General features: G+C 42.0%; 1 protein-coding gene across 4 annotated transcripts in view; it reads right to left on the bottom strand.

Annotated features, from left to right (window-relative positions):
- The window catches only part of ZNF407 (zinc finger protein 407), a 346,932-nt gene extending 331,747 nt beyond the window's left edge, over nt 1–15,185 (bottom strand). Inside the window, exons 1-2 of one of the 4 annotated variants that reach the window (XM_054815165.1) lie at nt 15,088–15,174; nt 3,279–3,390 (exon numbers count right to left, since the gene is read on the bottom strand). The gene's annotated coding sequence lies outside the window, so the exon portion shown is untranslated. Of the gene's footprint in view, nt 1–3,278; nt 3,391–7,410; nt 14,645–15,087 lie in introns of those variants that run through there. The other 3 variants (XM_054815164.1, XM_054815163.1, XM_054815166.1) reach the window with 3 other exon arrangements.
- Between the last annotated feature and the right edge of the window lie 4,906 nt (nt 15,186–20,091).

The raw sequence follows: 20,091 nt of genomic DNA, 5'->3' as shown, positions 1-20,091 counted from the left end.
AGTGCTGATGCTTTGGGAACAACTACAATAGAGGTTTCAAATGCCACTGCTTATCAATAGTACCTATCTCCCCTCATGTCTCATTGTTTCAATGTGAAAAATTTGGTGCCTACCTCAATCAGTTCCTGAAATTCAGCTATATTCCAGAACTAGCAATATGCCTAAGCGTGTGCACAGTGTCAGCAGGATTCCTCCTAGGCTTGACGTGAAGCACACATGTTCAAGTGCATCCCCAAACAAGGACTCACCTGGCAATTAAAATTTTCATTTCTCCTGCAGGAACAGTGCATGCAGTATAACATCAGGAACAGTTGCACTGTGGACCTGACCCCTTCCCTAATACCTACAAAAATTATGCAGCTTCATTCTGTTATAGCTAAGAACCGCACCTTGCTTACTAGTTTTCTGTTACTTGGGTATCTAGTGTGCAAAATCTTCTCATTACTTTGAAGCACACCATGTAGCAGCTACACAAGACCACAGCGTGTTTCCTTCAGTTGTTGGTTTATCACAAACTCGAATCTCCGGTTGGCACTCACACTATCAAACAGCTCCCCGGGAAATATCACCGACGGAGCCCCGGGTGAGGGGAGCGTCCTCCTCCCCCCGGAGCTCGGTGGCCACACAAAGCTACCACTAACCTGGCTGGCAGCTGGCACAATCAGGGTGGCACTGCAGCCCTCCTCCTCCGCAGGCTGGGAAGACATGCGCCGGTCAACTCTGTGACCTCAGCCATTGCCTCCTGCTCCCCAAATTCCTCCTAGGCAGGGAGAGCAGCATACTGCCAGACCCTTCCTGGACACGGCTCCTGGCAGCACAGGAGGTCGCAGAAGGACCACGCGGCACTTCCCTGGGCAAGGGGACCTCAGGAGTTGGGTCAGGGCTGCAACTTGTGTGTGTGACCTCTGTATTTCCTCAATACATCACTTTCTCTGGGGAACGCGTTAGTAGAGTGTTATTGCTAAAAATACTACTAATTCCCTGAAAAGCACCGAGTTAAAATCAATCCCACAAACTTTCCTGAGATCAATAGGTTTTAATGAACACAGAAAACATACTCTGTGGCAACCACCGGCAAGTACCCGGAGACCGGGCTAGAGTAAGAAATTACACCCGCTCCAATGCCCTCCTGGGAGAAAAAAATACACATATTACTAAGCAGGCTATCGCTCAGCTCAAATGCCCCCAGGATCTGAGGGACCACAAGCTCACCCTTATGGGTGGTGATTTATCACGGCCGAGCACAGCCAGGACACAAAGTCAGTTTTCCCACCGCAGAGCAGGCGGCGTTTCGGCGCTCTGCTCTCAGCTGACCGAGCATCCCAAATCACAGACCCAGCCCATTCCTCTGATGGAGCAATGCGCCTAGGGAAAGCAGACTGCAAGCCAAACAGGCTACTTCCTACAGCAAAGGGTGTGAAAAGAGTATTTAGTCCTGTGTTTCAGTCATCAATAGTCATCTTCTTGGTATTCGTCCTGGGAAAACACTTTTAACAAGTGCTACAGGACTTTTTTTTCCTAGCTGTAATCATCGACGGAAAAGAGACAAGAGTCTAAAATTAAAGCTTACAGACAACAGGAGCAAAAATGTTGTTTTATGTCTTTTACAGTGAAACCTAATATTAAGCATGCTGTTCCATCTTGTATCTTCCAGAAGACTTGAGCATTACATCCTATTTTTTCCAAGCACTATGATTCAGATTTTCACTTTCCAGTAAATTCCATAAATATTTGATAATCATATGCAACTTCTGTTTTGTTGGCTCCGCAGCCTTCCTCATTCTAAAGCACCAAATTATTTGCTTTCTATGTGAAGCAGGAAAGGAATTCACTTCTAACAGCAGCCATGTAATTCCATTTTACAATTTAAAATATCATTTTGTCACATATGCCCCATTTTTCTGGAATCTAATATCCTATATTATTTCTATAAACTAAACAATACGGAAAATTTTACTTGTTAAACCACTGGAACAGCACAAATCACAGCAATATAAATATGCAAAGGTTCTTATTACAACTATTCTACTTTTCTCATCAAACTCATTCTGCGTTATTGTGCTGAGATCCCAGTATTCTTAAATGCATGTACAATGGAAAAAAAAATAAATACCCCTTTAATGGCTATGAATTCCTCACAAAATCCTCCCCACACCAAATGTGTACACTTGGACTCTCAACTGCTCAGCAGGCATCCTAATGCTACTACCTGTGTTTTAAATGACTTGAATACCTACAAACATCTAAATCCAACTGACGTCACTGGGAATAGGGCAATTGAAAGTCAAGGTATTTCTTCAGGTGCTTAAAAAGGATTTGGAAGGTAATGTCTGATACCCAGATTTCATTATGTTATCCCCAAAACTTTTTATTCATAATTGAACAAAATTACTTGAACCCACTTTTTTTTTAATTAAAATTAGGGCTTTTTTATTTTGAAAACTCAACAATTAAAAATGCTTAGCTGCATTAATAACTCCTTCTCCAGAATGCCTCAAAAGAAAAATTAAGTTATATTAGACTACTTTTAATAACTTGTAGATTTTAAAAGTGCCCAATTATAAATGAAAAAAAGACTACAGAATAAAGGTAGCAAATGCACAAATTCAATGCTATTAAAAGGCAGACACATAAGATCTCATGTATCTTGTGCCATTTGTAAAAAGGTTGTTTTATTATCAGTGTAACTAATCACAATGAAGCCATCTCTTACAACCAAAGACATTATAATGAATTTTCTTTACAGCTACAGAGAAATGGGATTTGCTGTTCCATATCAAACTAGAACAGGCTGTATAAATTCTTCTTCATATTTATTGTTAAATGTAATTTTTATCTATAAAATCAGCCATGAAATATTAAAAACTGAAACAACAGAATTTATATCCTTTACTTAATTTAGTTTAAACGGTCTATTCACTAAAGAGAGGGAAAAAAGGTTACATATGTATTATAGCATGCCCTCCCCTCTCCCCCCTAACCATTTCCATTATACACCCCCTAGTTTTTGGAATTTATAACTCGGCTGTAAAAATTCACTTCATACTTAGAGTTGGTATACTTTTCTTTTTACAAATTAAAAAAAGAAAAAAAAAATCTTTTCTAGGAGGAAGGCAAGAAAGGATGTGAGAGAGGAGAAAGAGAAAAGCAATCAGACTGAAAACTTTAATACTCAGTCGCTTCAATCAGTAAATAAGGGCCATCTTCCAGCCTGAGGAACCGGTGGGAGACAGCTGGCTGCACCGCAGCCCCTGGGCGGATGGGTGCCAGGAACTGACCTCCAACTGCTGCTGACCTGGGCCAGGTTCAGGCTGGCAGACTGGGGAGGAAAACCTCCCTTATCCTACTGCCATCTCCTGGAGTCATCTGTACAACTGGGAATCGGACACACTGAAAATGAGAGAGAACAGCAAGAAGCATTAAAATCATCTGCGTCAGAGAAAAGACAAGACAAAACAAACCAGCACATCTTAAAAATGAACAATAGACAAAATAGCATGTAAAAAAGGGCTACTCCCAAGTAAAATAACTAAGACTTGAGAATTCAGTAACTGGAGATTGGACAACGTATAGCACAATGAAAACTGCAACAGAAAGATGAAGGCAGCCAAAAAACATCAGAAGTTCATGGAAGCCAAAGGATTAAAGGGTATAAAAAGGTCTTTATTTAGTACAGCATGGAAAACAATTCATACATAAGAAGGTAGATTCCAAAATGAAGTAAGAAATAAGGCTACAAGAGACAAGCAAGCTATGACCTTAAGGTGTAGGCTACAACCTAGGTTATTTCCTACTACCAGTATCTTATTTTCAGCCTTTCCCCTAGAGCACAACAAAAAGCATAAAACCAAAATGTACCTTCATTTTCAGAGTCCCCATTTTACAGTCTGAAAGGAATAGAAAGCAGCAGCGAGGGAGCAAAACCCTGCTTTGGTTCTCCCAGTGCAGCTGGGGAGTTGGTCAAGCTGGCAGGAGCAACAAGCAAGCTACGCCGGGTGGCCGCCTGCAGTCACTGTCTCAGTGGCACAAGGGAAGCTGGCAAAGACCTGAAGTGCAGAGATGCTCACGCTGGCCCCAGGCAATGCTGCACTCCTTCCTTGAGAAGAAACCAAGGCCATGGGTTCAAACATAGCCTTTGTTTAGTCTGTAACTAACTTTATTCAGCAGAAAAGGCATTCTCTTAGCAATTCTTTAACTACAGTCCATGAGGCCAACAGGCATAGTTTGCAACCCATCCCTGGAACAATACAAATGAGTAACGTTTATAAATGCATTGGTTCTCTACAGTGACTCAGGCTTGGAGATGGTCATAGTTAAAAAAATAGCCTTCACGTGAAGATCCCTTACTGAAATAAATTAATCCGGCACACACAGACAGCAGAGGATATTTCTGAAATATGTATAAACAAAAAAACCACTGTAGAAATCTATTACCTACACACCCTCATGCCACACACTCGAAAAAGGTACATGAGCAAAAAAACCTACAAAGTAAGAAATTTAAGGATCTGGTAGACATTGATATCATAATTTGATTTGCAGTAGAGATGAACAGTGAGGAGCAAGAGAAAGTGAGAAAGAAGAGAAAGTTGGTGCTCTATGACAAATGTTATCCTTAAAACAATCAGACTCAACGGCAAAGGCTGCAATTGTAAAATCAGTTTATGGAGTTTATGCCACATCACCAAAACAAAAAAGATGATGGAAAAGGGAAGACTGAACCAGGCAATAAAGATGCTCTAAGGGTTCGGGTGGCCCTACAGAACAAAAAACTGCACTCGATTCCAAAAATTCAACAGTCCAAAATTACTTAAGCCTGTATCCACCAGATATGGCAGGCACTGTTGAACTGCTCAACGTCAAGCTTCAAAATGTCTGGAACAGAAAGTGAGATCCGGAGTCCCCAGTTAGGTACTGGTATCTCACATACAATACAGAGAGAAGAAAAAAACCAAACAGCTCCTGCTCACCCCACGGGGGACACCTCCTCAGCTAGATGAGAAAGACAGCGAATACACATCCTGAAAACCCAAAAGAGGAGAGTTGTTGGGTCTAGCAACCTGGTCAAAAGGAAGAAAAGATTGGCTCTGCTGAGCTACTACCGCACTCTTTACATCTCACAAATCTGGAGAGCCTTGCTCTTGCACCTACAGCATGCCAGCTGTCCCGGCGTCCTGAAGCAGGTACCTAAGCAAACCCCCCTCCTCCAAACCTACTGGAGCTGCTCAAAAATGTGATGTCCCCTACTTCTGAAAACAGCAGAGCTTCAAGCCTGCACATCTCATGCAGGGATTATAAGTTTTCATGGTGATTCAGTAAAATCCACATTCACTCTAAGAGTATTTTTATTTTTTATGTTAAGAAGCACATAGACACTACGATATTCTATTAGAATTCATTACATTTATTTATGGTTAAAATGTATTCATTACAAAAACAAGTATTGACCAAACATAAGCAAAAACATACTAGTTGTTCTACCCTTCAGCTGTTCTTTAGTGGTAAGACATCAAAAGTGCATTAGGAGCACTTGGTAGAACTATTCAAACAAATAAGTATCTAAAAGAAAAACCTCAACAATATTGCATTTAATAATAAAGCACATCTTACAAAGTACTGGAATTTGAGGGAGTACTAGTCTTGAAAATGTTCCTTTAAATTACACTTATTGGGAATGACTGGCATGACTGTATTATCTATATATTTTTACATCGCTTTATCCAGTCAGCTGACTAAATCATAAAAAAATACAGGACTGAGCTTCAGTTTGACCTGCAATGACTCCTATATGTATTCTCCAAATTAACACAAGCACTGAATGCTACTAATCTTCAACTTGTAATAACTGATCAAAGAATACTGCCCTGTAATTCACTACAACCTAAAATCATAGTGCTGAACTGAGCATTTTCAAACAAGTGGTTTATAGCTCTAGATTTAAAATGCAAAGTTTCCATTATATTTAATAATTAAAATGCATGCTGTGTTATGGTTACATTTGGTGACTGGATTAGTAGTACCCCAACCGAGCTAAACAATGCCTTTTTCCTATTAGAGTTCATATTACCATATTATCTATTTGTTTAAGAAAAGGAAGAAAAAAAGCCCAGCAAGGAAGAAGGAATAAAGAAGAAATATGAATATCAAACATACTGAAAGACAGTGAGGACCAAGACAGCGAAAAGGCCTGTATCAGCAAAATCAACACTAGCTGAAAGCGGAAAAGATCTGTGCACTTAGAGTATGAAAACTCCTTAAGAAGAAGAATATTCTCTATTTGTTAATAAGGGTTCTCATTCAAAGTAAAGGGTTTAAAGCTCAGTCTGTTTTCCTAGAGGCAGTCTCTACAAATTTAGGGAATACAGACATCACTGTCAAAGAGCAGACTCTCTCAGGCTGTCAACTTCTTAATCAGGGTCTGACTTTACTGGGAAGTGTGAAATTATGTAATTATTTATGCTTGGCAATTCTGACGGTTTAGACAATTCCAGCACTATAACATGTTCCTTTACAAAGAAAAATTACTACTGCAATTTTATTTTAGGGAATATACTACTCTTTTTCTCTGCGCTTTCTAGGTGGTTTATTCAAACAAAATTTAAATATTATGTAAAATATTTTTCCTCTCTCAAAACAGATTCCATTGGCTTAGAAACATAATTTACAAGGATGAAAAATAATTTTAGAATAAAATCAAAATGAAACCATGACCACAGTGACATCAGCTGAAGCTTTCTCACTACTGTCCATTACATTAGGTGTCATCCAAAACTCTGTAATTGGAAGTCTAATGACCTTTGAGTACATATAATAGATGTATAAATAAAACATTATTTGACCCCATGAAAAGACACACTCCTTACATCTCTGCACTTCCATACAACATTTAAGTATAAGCTTCAGAGATTAACTTTGTTTTCATTTAAAGTGTATTTTAATTATCTTGGTATCAGCACTGGATTTGAAGACAGGCTTGTGTTCCTGAAAGCTTGCCTACTTCTCCATCTATAGTGGCTGGTGTAACATATTAGCTCTGCTTGTGTGCCGCCTCCTCAGAAATCTACCCCCTGATAGGGTATTTATCTTTTGCATCCAAAATACAAAGGTACCCATTCTCTGACAAAAAAAGTTTATTCAACGCCATACCCCAAAATACACTGTATTAACAGCAGCAACATCTAAAATCAGGATGATGTGAACAAAGAAAAAGAGCAGGTATCCCTGCAAGTCAACCTCCAGCTGCAAAGCCCAGCATGTTTTTCACCTGGAAACGGAAACCGAGTAGTCCAAACAGAGCTGCCAAAGAACATTGTCAGGTTTTTACTTGTCACCTCCAAAGAACTGTCTACTGTACCTAATAACCTTGTACCCAAGGAAGATTCCTCAGTTTTGAGAGAAGGAGCTCCTTACATCTCATCAGATGTCTGCTTCAGAGCGGCAGAAGGGACACCTCCAACGTCAGACCTACGTGAACTTTCTCTTCAGCCTCTTCCTCTCCCTCCTTCCTTCCTCAGGTTGCCATCCCTACTGCAAACTGCTTGGGCGACACAAAGAAAATCAGACAGGGAACAAAGCCTACATACAACCCTCTGCAGATGTCAGAGGCACACACAAAGAAGTCAAAGAAAAAATTTGTCAAGAATTTTTAAGCTTCCTAGACTTAGAATGGCGCTCAAACTCACAAGTCTGTAGCTCTGACAATTAAGTCTAATCAGAAACAACTGGGAGGAAAAAAAAAAGGTTCTTGATACAATATATCTGCAAAGTTCCTCTACCAAAAAGTAATAACACTGTATTACAAAGTCTCTGCTCAAAAACCAAGCTCTGTTTTTTGGGTTAAGATTTGGACAAAAAAAAATTCTGATTTTATTTCGTTGGTTTTGTATGCACAAATCACAAGATGGAGAGCTTGTGTCAGGTTCTGATTTTGGTCATTTTGACACAAATTGAAAAAATTAACGGAGATATTCCGATTTATAGTCAGGTAAATGACATCAAATTCTAGTCCCAGGTTTTCTTTCCTTCCTGATTAAATTACATTAATGTACATTCAAAACAAAGCAACTACTGCTAATCCTACTATTTTTTTCAGCAGAATAACTTAACTGTTAACAAAACACTGCATACACACATACATGAAGTCATCAGAGTTCTTTCATAAGTCTGGCACCTATCTGAAGCTTCACAATAACAAGGTTTATTATAACAATGTTATAGCATGTGGGCATCAGCATATCGCCCTAAATGTAGAAAGAAGTGAATCTGCTTCCTATAAGGACCTATAAGCTATTGTTTTTCCCTAAAATACTTTTTATTAACCTGATATGTATATGAGGTATCAAAAACCACAACACGCTCATCTTCTTACTTGGAATGCACCAGGGAAAGGCTCAAAACCTAAATATTGCATCTTCACATTGCTAAAACGTTTGTCATAGTATTTATTGCCATATTACCCCTAATTAGCAGTTTAAGCCTGTTAACACGAACAGTTCTTTTCATTTAAGGTAAACAGGAATTATTTTTCCATTGTATAGGTAAAACTTGTAAATAGGACAGCTCATAAATTCTAAGATAAGAGTAACTAGGAAACGATTCATTAAGGCTTGGGTTATAAATTCAAAACATGAAGCAGAACATGCTTAAAGAAGAAGGTTTTATTTTTAAAAGCATTCATTAGGCTCTCATCTCCAAGCCTCAGACTTGTAAATAATTTAAAATGAAAATGCAAACAACAGAGAGAAAAAATCAAATGCAATTCAAATCATTCCATTGTTGTACCAATAAAACTGAAAACAATACAAAAGAAGTTGGCAGATTTTGAAGACAACATCCTGAAAACATTTTTATGTACTATATCTTTGAACTTAGATATTATGCTAGCACTGGATCCAATTAAAAAAAAAAAATTAGCTCTGACTTACAACAATCAGGCTGTGACCAGTAAAGGATACAAGGATACACATGCGAAACTAGTAATTTTTAGAATTCATTGCACTTTATTGTGCAGCTGCCAACACAAACAAACAAGCTGCAGCTTATAGATGGTTTTAGATTTATTTTTCCATTTTGACTTTTCAGAAATTTATATCCTATTAACAATTTATATGACATAAGGTGAGAATCCCCTTCCCCTTAAAGAGTAAGATAAATCTAAGTTTGCCTCACGTGGGGAGCCTTTACATCACTGGCATTGAAAACAGGAAGCGAAGAAGACAAAAGTAACAAATCAAACAGAAAACAAAACACAAGGATCACTGCTGTCCTTGCTGCATATCTGGTATCTCAAATCCAATGTCAATACACCCCTGCAGAACGCATCATACACGGCAAGGAACTAGGAGAGAGCAACAGTTTGCCTTTACTGAATTTCTGGAGTTTACTATCCTTTTCCCAAGTACTTGGAACAATCCAACTTAAATATAACATATGATTTCACTTAAACATTCAATAGAAGACAAGCAAGCAAGAGGCATTTCTTTCTCCTTGTTAACAGACCACGTGAGACTGCAAAATGCAAAATAGCTGTATTTCTGTGCCATGGTTCACAAGGAGAAAGATGGGCACATATGAATCACATGAATGTTAAGACATGCTCCTCAGAAGCCTTGAGCTTACTGCCTGCACCCCACACAGTGCGCACATGCGCTAGTAAATCTGATACTTTTCGGCCACGCGGGATTTCCCGCACGGGCACAGAATGCGAGCTCTAGGCGTACAGCAGGCGCGCGACTGGGCTGCAGTGCATACACCTTAGAGCCATCGCGGTGCTTCCTAGAGGCACCAAACCTGCCAGGCAGCACACGAGCAGCAAGTCTGATGCTTCCTCACGTGAACTGAGACTGCTAGCTCACCCTGTTCACACTTGTCCCTCGAGCACAGAAGAGGGTGGTGCCAACATGCTACATATCACAGGTACAGGTAAAGTAAGGAAGCCTCCTCCCGCTAAGGTGTGTCTTAAAACCAACTCTGGGTGGACTACCTCATACCTTTATAGCTAATGTGTTCTACTAACTTAAAGGCAAACAAACCCAACCACTAACACACCAAATGGAAATGGACACAGGCCACAGGCTCTTCCAGAGCAAGCTCAAGCTTGAAAACCTGCCTTAAGAAAGAACTCACATGTACAGAAGTATAAAGGCATACCAGAGCCCTTAAGGCCATCCAAATGGCACCAGAACAGTTGGTTTGCCTTTGCTTAAATTACCATTCTTGTCAGGACCTCCGCACTTTCCAAACCTCCTCGAAATGTTTCCTACAGAAATATTTGTATATCACATAACTGTATGGATTCCATAATAAAAGTATCATAGAAAACAAAATTACTATTTGGATTAGTTTTGTTACACATTGTAATCGCAGTGAATTTTAACATTTATACGTACTTTTAAAATCTTTGTACCTATACTTTGAGAGAGACTTTTGAAATACCAAAGATGTGGCTAAGGACAGCAAGAAACTTTAACTACCGTGAGACAAAAAAATACCAGACAGGAAAGCATCTATATATATGTCTGTAGCAAAACAGTAATCTATATAGATGCATACAACCAGATCTAGACACTGAAATACTGCATACCCTAGCTACTCTGCATGCCCCCTCCTTGGCTATTACATATGCCACACAAATATATAACAGCTTGTGTTTTTAGACACAGAAGGGCAGAGGCAATTAAAATTTATGCCTGTACCACTAAGGACCAAAGGAAACTAAGTACATTTGCAGCCTCTCAGCCCAGTTAAATATAACCCACACTGTTACAGACAGTAGTTCAGTAGTAGGCCAGACTACTCAGAAAAAAGGTCAGACTACTGCAAAACAAACAAAACAAAGCAAAGCAAAAAATCAGCAATCAACAACTCTGCTAATGCAGGACTGGAAAGCAGTCATGAGTCATGCAAACAAGCATTTTACTTTTGGAACATCATTACTGCCTGTTTCTAAATGGCACTCGGGTTAGTCCTTTGTAAAGAAACAGGTGAACTGGCTAACGCTTACTGTAAGTTTCCTTTTCATATTGAGGAAAGAAGGTAACTAGACTTCTTTCAGATCTAAAGCTATAGATTGCTGCTGGTTTTTAAGTGTGGGACGCAACCTTCTTTCATCTTTGTATGTTGAAGAACTGAAATTAAATAAGAAAACTTCCACATATATTTAACATAAACACCTAGAATGGGCTATAGACTCTTCTGTAACTACAGAGCCTTCACTGGCAGATGGCAGAAACAGGATCACCAGAAGTCACAGTTGCAGAGCAGCAAGGCGGGTATGGTTCCCCTGTTTTGAACTTACAACTTCTTTCTGTGAAGCAAAAGATGCCTTTGGAATTTCTGCAGGTGAGAAATTAGAGATTACAAGAAGAAACATCTTTACATTTTTTGTTTCTTCACCAGTTTTATACACATGGGCTAATAAACACTTTCAGCTTATGTCTTAGCATAGGCCAAAACAACAAAAATAAAAAAGTACTCAGTTTAGAAGAAAAGTAGGTATATTTCATTTAAACTTTCATATACTTTTGCGTAATGCCAGAGGAACGTCCACTGCAAAGGCAGACAGACCAAAGATTAAACCACTCTGATGTTATCAGACAGATGTCACATGAATTTTGACACCCTGGACCAGGCAACATTTAAGCACTTTCAATCACCACCTCCCATGCAGTCCTACTCCTAATTCATTCTCTTCAAGATGTCCACGGTTAATCCTATGCCTCTTACTAGCACTAAGCATCACCAGTGAGGTGTACTGCTCATTTCTTACATGTATTCATGTCCTCCAAGAATTGCTGTCTTTCGTTCTGCTCATTCCACTCAAGTTGTTTCCTATGGGGGGAGCAGGCTGTCACTGGCCAGGCACTGTATGCAGCTGCCCCTCAGGCGGCTGTGCCACCCCGAGTTAGCAAGGCCAACACAAAACAATACCTTGCTGGGTAGAAGCATAGCCAAGAGTGCTCCGCTGGCCCACTGTTGACTATTAATCTGTGAAAATGAGAGTATCATTTCTATTTAACTCCTTATACAACAATATATAACTCACAGAATAGAGACCACTATGCCTAGTACTTGTGAACAACAGAGCAGCAACTCTTTCCCTGTCACCACAACCTTTGTAAAAAAAAAGTCGCTGAAAGAATAGCAGCCACTACATCTGTTCAATCATGTCATCTTGTCTTCCCCCCCAATCCCTATTTTTGGTGATGTTCTCCCTTCAAAATAACCTATACTCCAGGATGTGCAATCTAAAAAAGTGAACACGGTAATTTCAAGATGCACCGTAATACTGTGCCATTAATTTCAATGAATGACTAGACCAGACATATCTTTAACCAATGTTTTTATTTGATTGATGGATCATCCATCAATGAATCATCCATCAAGCATGGCCTTTTTGTTTCCCCAAGAAAGAGAACATTGAAATTCTAAACCATCTTAGGAAATTCAAACATAGGAGCTGCTCAACAATTCCAGTTCAATCACATTTCATATCCCAATCTGTCTGTAAATTTTAGCTCATGCACAAACCCACAAGTCTGTATATATTCAAAAGATAAAAAAAACCAATTAGGCAAAGCAAAGCTGTTTTTGTTAATGTTGTGCACACTAATACAAAAATGCTGTTCTTCATTACAAAAGGTTGGTTTTTATGGAGTATTGTAACTGACATCTGCTTCACACAGATTCTTTCTCCAAGTAATGTTTTTCTATAAAAGGAGACAACACAGCTTAAGTTTTAAAAAAGTTTCTGACAAAGAAAACTTTCATGCAACTAAATTAGAATTTTTTGATGCTGTTACTATACAATAGTTCCTACAGAAGAATGATAGTAACGGATTGGCTCAATGTTTTTAACTCGGGTCGTTTGAATTACATTTCCCAAAATGCTAATAAAACTGACATGTTTGAACACACTGAAAAAGTCACAGTCCATCATCATGCTGACACATCAGTGCATTTGACTTTTTTAAAAACGTATGGATTATACAATTACTGCCAGGCTCCATATTTTATATGTAAAAGCTACAATCTGATTATATGTCCATGCTGAAATAATTTATGAAATAAGGTTGGAATGACTGTAATGTTACTTCTATGATGAATGTAACCTGCTGTGAATAGTCTAGGAGATTGCAGGAGAGACCAAACTGAAGCCTGTAATTGTCTTCATCTTTCATGAAGAGGTGTGACCTGGGGAAAATATAGATCCCAACAGCCAAAGATCCAGCCTCATGCAAACATCTTGATTACTCATGTTCTGACATAGGAATGGAAAAAGAAAATTTATAGTCTTCACAGGCCACGCCTTTAGATTATTAAGGTAAGAATCACAGCAAATTACATCCAATGTTTAAATTACATGTTAGTCTATTATTGTTTTGCAGCATCAGCAAATCACTCCTGCCACTATTACCCTTGCACTTTTGGATTCCCATTATTTACTACTCCCTAGGTGTTACCATCATGCTTAGTATGATATAGATGAACACGAACACAACAAACCAAAGGTCTTAGAAGTCCAACTACACAAAGAAAAGAGCGTACAGGAAAACAAGAATTAAAACTAACTGCGCAACTTCTGAGATCACCAATAGCTACAACATACAGATCACAGATGTTTTTTCCTTTTCTTTCTCCTTAGCTTACACTACATTTAAGATGAACATTGTGGTTCACAGACCATACTAACTATTTGAAGGAGCAACAGGAAATTTGTCATAACAAGTCAAATTAAATGAGATAATAATCTATCCCTCAAAGGCCACCTAAAACTGTTACTTTCAGTTTAATGATCTTTTCCACTGAAGATGCACCCCTCTTTAGAAATGTATTAAGAAACTGTAATGCTATTTATGTGAATTCGCTTTCCTTCATGCAATCCGACAAGTGCTCTCAAAGTCCACTAACTTCCTAGAGACGAAAAAAACATGTTGAAAATCGCAAGACTGTGAGAGTGGAGAAGGTGATCGTGACTCAGACAGCTCTGTTCAGCAATTTAAGCAGAGTAAGGGGAAAACGGCTACAACTGGCCCTTTTAACACTTGTAAGGACTGCTTACAAAGCTCCTGCAGCCACAGGCGTTGTCACTCACTGCCAGCTGCACTTCCCAAGCTCACCCACACTTAGGCTACAACGACCTTAGGGAAAGTAAGAAAAAGTCGGGTTTGAGCAGCGAAAAGCTTTCAGGGCAGAGCTGAACCACAGCAAAAGTCACGTCTTCCTGGCTGTAAACCCTTCGGCGCCACAGGCCGCAGTTCAGCTCCGCGCCGGGCCTTGAGGGCAAGATCCGGCCCCCGCCCCAACTAACCCCCACCCCGCTGCGCCTGCGCAGACGCTGCACTGATAGCGGTCACGCACACGCGCAGCGGTTAAGGGGCGCTGTCCGGTACCGTCCCCGTGGGGCGCCAGGTGATAAAGCCAGCACCCTCCGCCGCTGTCCCCTCTCCCCCCCCCCCCCCAATTTGTGCACCCGGTGAGGGAGGTGAGGGAAGCGGGCGCCACAGCCCCGCCCGGCCTCACAGCCTGCGCATGCGCAGCAGCCTCGCCGAGTCCCGCCGCGGGAGGGGCGGGAGGGAGGCGCCCCCACAGCACGCGCCAGCCGGAACCGCAACTCAGCCGGCCGGGGCGCGCGCCCCCGCCTGCCCCCCGCAGCTCGCACGAGCGCCCCCGTCCCGCCCGACTCTTCCCCGCTTCCCCTGCCCGTCCCGCCGCTCTCCGCTTCCCCCCCCGCCGGCCGCCTGCGGCAGAGCGGAAGGGAAGAACCGCGGCCCAGGCCGGCTGAGGCAGCCAATGGGCGCGCGGGGCGTTCTTCCCGCCCTCGGCGCCGCGGCCACTCGGCGGGCAGCGGGGGAGGAACGAGGGACGGGATTGGCTCGACGGAGCGCTGCTGGCCGCCCGCCCACCAGGACCAAAAAAACGACGGTAGCACAGAGGCCCAAAAAGCCCGAGGGGAGACGTCGGCCCGGCTGCCGGCCAACCGCGGTCCCGGGCCCCATAAGCCTCCCCCGCGAGGGTCTGAAGCGGCAGCTCGGCCCGCGCCGCCGAGCAGGGGGGCGAAACGGCTGCGTCCCGTCCGGCAACGCTTACCGCGTGGGGGGAGCCGTCCGCCTCCGCTTGTGATGATCTTGGTCACAAGTGGCGCGCCGTAGATTTGCCGTTTTGCGTCACGCCCAGAGTGAGGCGCGCAGCGCAGGGAGGGAGGCGGGCGAGGCCTGCTCACGTGACGCGGCGCCGGGGCGGGAGACGGTGAGGCGCCGCTCGAGCGCCCGGCCTCGCGTGCAGCCGGCGGGCGCGAGGGGCTGCGCCTAACGGCCGCCGCGGGGGGAGCGGGGCGGGAGCGCGCTGCTGCCATCTTCCCGTGCCCGGGCCTGGCGGCGGCGGGAGCGCTGGTGCCGTGGGGCTGTACCTGTCTCCTGCTGCTGCCCTATCCACCCGGTTCCCTCGCCAGGAGGGGCCCGGGAGACAGGCTCCGTGGTGCTGAGGGAAGGACGGAGCCCCGAGGGGTTGCCCGGGGTTGGCGCTGACCCTCCTGGCTGAGGGTGTGCAAAGCAGTGAGGCGCCGGGTCCCGGGCCGACGAAGGCAGGCGGCGCTGGCAGGACCCAGCAGATGCGGCGTTTGAAGTGCTCAAAACCGCACCTTCATTTGCGCCTGGCGTAGCCTTGTGTACGTGTGGCCTCTGCCGTGGCAGCTCCTGGCGCTGGATTGCAGGATTATAAGCTTGTGCCATGCAGGGGTGTGCATAAACCTGGGTCTCGCTCGGCACGGGCAGTGCAGTGAGAATTGGTGCTAATCCATGGGACAGGTGCCTAAGAAGGAGTGGGAAAGAATTAAGTAGATGAGATGGTGCACAGTAGTTATTCACTAACATTGTCATTTGAGGGTGATACAAGCTGTCCAAGCTGTACTTCAAATATTTTTTTTTAGAAGATGCAGTTCAAGAAGGGAAACAGCTGGATGGGGGAGAGGGGGGAGGCGAGGCTTGCAATTTGTAAAACATCTTATGTTTTGTAAGCTCATAAAGAAACCATAATATTGAAACACTTCATGTTCTTTCCCCCTTTCTCAAGCTAAGTCATATGGTTAGTATAATACTAACATTAAACTGTGATCTAAAGAGTCTTGAGATCTGTGGAGGAATGCAGTTGCTTCTGAGTTTGAAAATGCAGGTTTACTGTTTATGTTCTTACTGCACAATATTTTTTAGTAGATAGAGTATCTTAGTTAAACAACATTTAGCATTCTTCAAGGCCGTCACGGGGGGTTGTCAGGAGGAGAGAACACGCCATTGTGAATATGTTTGGAGTTCACTGACTTTTTCCAATCATACAGTGTGTGAAAGGCACAGTCAGGCTTACTAATTAGGCCTAACAGTTTAGTGTTTTATTTAACCAATTAGTCATTGCCTGTGACACAGCACTGCATGTTCTGGAGTGGGTTGTAAAGAGTAAGAGTGGTTTGAAGATGAGTGGTCACTACAGCCTGAGCTGTTCATCGAATGAAAATAGAGAGCCCAGATGAATGACCAGAGTCTTGGTAAAGACTGAAATGAATGAAAAAGGTTTAAAACGTATGAGTATTAGTACATAAAGTTAGATAAAGTATCACACAGAACACAGGTAGCAGAAGGATATCTTTTTGTCTAGTAGCCCAGGGTTATAGTACATATTTTAATTGTCCTCTGTATAAAAACATCTACACAGGGTAAAACACCTTAATTTGTAGTAAAGATAATCTTTGGCTACGTATATATTTACCTGTATAAGAACTTCAATAGGTTATGGAAAGATGACAGAAACTATTGGCAGTTTTAAGAACTATCTGATTAAGCACAGTCTAATTGTTCTTGCTATTTTTCAACATGAGAAAATAGGTAAACCATTTGATGTCCCTCAAGCTCACTTTCTCTGCGGTTTACAAATTCCTTTTATATGCCTAAGAATTTTTGTGGGTCTGGGCCTCAAGTAACACCTGTATTTAAATATTTGTAGTATCCAGGTCAGGATGCCTGGTCCATCAGTTCTTTCATCATCTCCTTGCTAAGGGGGAACATACTGGGGTAGAAGGCATGATCATGAAAGCTGGAGTTTGTAAATTGAAGGATTTCTAACAGAAGATTGAGGGAGGCAACATTTTTTAGGAATAGCCTGAAGAGGGAGCCATTGGTATAGTAGAAGCAACAATTCAGGCAGAATCGCTATTAATAAAATAAAAAATATATCTGGAACAAAAATAATTTTTGTAATTTTCAGTTTTAGTAAATGTTTACAGACATGCCAACATTTAATGTTCTGATTTAGGTATGTACATAATTTTAAACTCATGCTGAAAATACAGCTGCTTGTTCTTTTTTTCTGAAATATTTATACTAATTAAAATACATTAAAATGCAGACTAAGTTAATGATTAATTAGTACAGCATTAATTAGTTAATAGATTAGTTTATAAATGGATTGTAAACATAGAATGTATTTATTTTCCAACAGAATATGATGTTAGGATGATTGTGCAGTTGCTATATTTCTTGCACACCAAAAGACTGATTTCACTAGAAATGTTGCTCATTTAAAGAGTAATACCAGCTCTTTACTTAGCTGTGTAGCTGAAAACTCTGTCTACCTTTCCTCCTTAATATTCCATGTTTGTTCATGTACAGGACACACACCTTTGTGATTATTATTACCAGAAGTCAAGCATTTAGCGGGATAAAGGCAGTCACAATAATCATGCTTACCAACTCTGAGCTACAGGTTTTCTTGCACATGAAATTTGTTCAGAAAAATAACCCCATGACTTGATGGTGGTCATGTAAGTAATGTCTCTAACAGGCCCTCCAAAGGACACCGCGTAGTGTCTACAGGGTGGTCAAGTAGTTGACAGTATTGTCCGTAAGAGCTTCTTAACCACCATTACTTTTTCCAGAGTAGCAAGTTTTTGAAGAAAATCTGCATATATCTTTATTCTGACAATGCAATTACACCCGTAAGAAAACATCAAACAGAATAATTAGGATGTAAACACCAAAAACTTTTTTAATGTCAATTACTTATGCATATATACACACGTATACCTTTTTTAATAAAAAATATTTTCCCCATAGGCAGTTAAGCTTTGAAAAGCTTTATCAAGTGGTGGCTTTTCGTTCAGTTGAAAAGTGGGACTAAATGTTTTTCCCAAAGATTTTCTTGGGGGTGGGGGGTGTTTTGTGTTGTTTTCAGTGCAGTGCGTGAATTATTGGGTGAAATCTTATTCCATGTATATTGGTGACTGAACAAAAGGGCCTCACTGTTCCCTTCTGGTTCCCTTAACTCTAATAAGTTAATGAGATACATGTATGCATTCTTAGATAATCAAAATGAAAGACATTGTAGTCTGAAACATGCTACTGTGCTGCACAAAAAAAAAATAAAATCACAGATAGGCCTTGAAACGCAGAACAGTATGCTTAGGGGTTTGTAAGGTACTTGGGCGGGCGATGACTGCTGGAAGTGCCAAGGTTTGTGATTGAGAGAGCAAAATGCAGTTCTCCAGGTTGACTGCTCTGCCGCTGCATGCTGTTCAAAGTGATGCAATTCGCCGTAGATGTGTGATGTCGCGTGTGATGTCGTTCCCTCGCTTACTGCTGGCACAGCACTGGTGTGATTCATGGGTGAGCTGGTTCTGGGCGCTGCCTCTGCAGAAGGGCAACCCCGGGAAAAAACATGGGTGGCTTTCTGGCTGGCTCAGCAGATTCACGACAGGGCCAGGCAACCACCAGCACCGTGCTGTAGCTGGGGCTGGCTAAGGCAAGATCGCAGCAGCTCTGACAGAGGTTTGTCAAAAGCTGCCATGGGGCCGTCCCTGCGGACGGGTGGGAACCGGACCGGCATTTCAGTCCCCACCGCCCTTCCGTAAAAATCCTTAAAAAGGGATTGGGAGCGAGCCAGGGAGCCAGCACGCCTCCGCTCGGCCTGCTCCATAACCGCGCGGCCATGCTAGCCCTGGAAACCAGGGGAGCTGCAGCTACGTCAGGGCACGACTGCGTCTTTCTGCTGTGAGACACCAGCAAGGTCACGCTGCCTCTGGCACCCACGCTCACTCCTTCGCTAAAGGTTGCGCGTGCTTACTCACTATAGGTTATCCTGTGAGTGCGCAGCCCTGGTGTGCCAAGTAACTTGTTGGAAGTGCAGTTACCCGTTTTTACATGAGCAAAATGCTCGCCTACTGCTGGGTACCTTTTGTTAAACTTCTCTGCTTTCATGTAGACAACCTCAAGTAAACAAGTCAAAATGTGAGAAAAATTATGTGGTTTCCCAGCTTCTCCTGTTACTATAACTGCAATATAAATGTTTGAGAAAAATGAGAACGAATGTATGCAGGCTTTAATGAATGCTTAGAAGGGATCTGTTTGAATTTCTTATTTCAGAAAATCTAGAAGAAGGAAACTCTAAGCAGCTTCAAGAGAAGGAAATAGATTTTTTTTCAATGAAAAATACTATTTATAGCAGTTTAAGTTTGCATGTAGAAGTTACAAGAATTTGAAAAAAACAGGATAATGCTTGAAGTTCTCCCCCTTATCCTAAGACTAAGAGTCACGAATTCTAACAGAAGAGGGTAATGGTGCCTGCAAATCCTCTGGTGTGGCTGATGAGAAGCATCATCAGGGCCTGCACTTGTGAGTTACATTATTCAGCTCTAGAAGAAATGAAACAACTGGCCTTGTTCCACCTTGGTTCCAAATGCAGGGAACAATGTGTGCCTTAGGAGAAGTGAAGCTGAATTTCTACAGGCTTAATGTTTATCCTTTCTGCTTCTGTATTTGGATAACTGAAGACATAATTGTAGCAAAGGCAATATTTATGTGGAATTTTCAAGCCCATTCTAGTGAAATTATCATCTGGAAGGCACCTCAAAAATCATCTAGTTCCAACCCCCCTGCCATGGGCAGGGACACCCTCCACTAGACCAGGCTGCCCAAAGCCCCATCCAACCTGGTCTTAAACACTTCCAGGGAGGGGGCAGCCACAGCCTCTCTGGGCAACCTGTTCCAGTGCCTCACCACCCTCACAGGGAAGAATTTCTTCCTTATATCTAATATAAATTCACCCTCCTTC

Source organism: Grus americana, chromosome 2, assembly GCF_028858705.1.
Source record: "Grus americana isolate bGruAme1 chromosome 2, bGruAme1.mat, whole genome shotgun sequence".
In the NCBI taxonomy this organism is placed as follows: Eukaryota; Metazoa; Chordata; class Aves; order Gruiformes; family Gruidae; genus Grus; species Grus americana.
Note: the sequence above shows the minus strand (reverse complement) of the source record. Positions and strands in the feature narration are given on the sequence as shown.